The following is a 305-nucleotide window of genomic DNA, read 5'->3' on the forward strand; positions in this document are numbered from 1 at the left end:
CTGACACAGGGGGAGGGAGGTATCCCCGGTGGAATGTGTGAACTTTTCCCCTTTTTTGACTCTTTGCCATATTTTTCCCCTCCCTTCTTTTCTTCCTTTTCTGTGAGGTCCTCGCTGTGCCACGCCGAGCAGTTTACGAGTCCGCGGGAGGAGCAACAGAAGGAGCAACAGAAGCCTCTTTGTTGCGGAGGCTTGCAAATCCTTCCTTATCTCACTCCCCAGCACCTCCTAAAACCGAGGACAGAAACGAAGAAATGTTTATAGTTGTGCGCGATGTTTATGAAAGTTTGACAGACTGAATAGGT

Source organism: Penaeus monodon, chromosome 32 (genome assembly GCF_015228065.2).
Source record: "Penaeus monodon isolate SGIC_2016 chromosome 32, NSTDA_Pmon_1, whole genome shotgun sequence".
In the NCBI taxonomy this organism is placed as follows: Eukaryota; Metazoa; Arthropoda; class Malacostraca; order Decapoda; family Penaeidae; genus Penaeus; species Penaeus monodon.